A 305-nucleotide genomic window follows, 5' to 3' on the forward strand; every position below is an offset into this window, starting at 1 on the left:
GGAGCAGGTGCGGTTTAGTGTTTTGGGGGAGCTGCTGCCTTTTCCAGCAATGTTATTTATTGGCCGCGAACGCGGCTGTACAGTTCGTTTCCTTTAGACTTCTGGCAGCAATACGCTTACATGCACAATAGAGGGTAACCTGGCTCCGATGTTCTTCGGCCGCCACAGCCCTGCAAAGTGTACCTTAGGTTATTTGTTTCTTCTGGCAAACCTGGCACTGCCAACATCGTAGTGTATTTGGCGCTCTAGATCTTAGGTTTGCAAACGCTTGCAGCAACCTGTAGCAATAGCGCTAGTTGCAGAAC

The sequence above is a fragment of the Eimeria mitis genome, genomic scaffold, assembly GCF_000499745.2.
Source record: "Eimeria mitis Houghton genomic scaffold, Emh_scaff567, whole genome shotgun sequence".
Taxonomy (NCBI): domain Eukaryota; phylum Apicomplexa; class Conoidasida; order Eucoccidiorida; family Eimeriidae; genus Eimeria; species Eimeria mitis.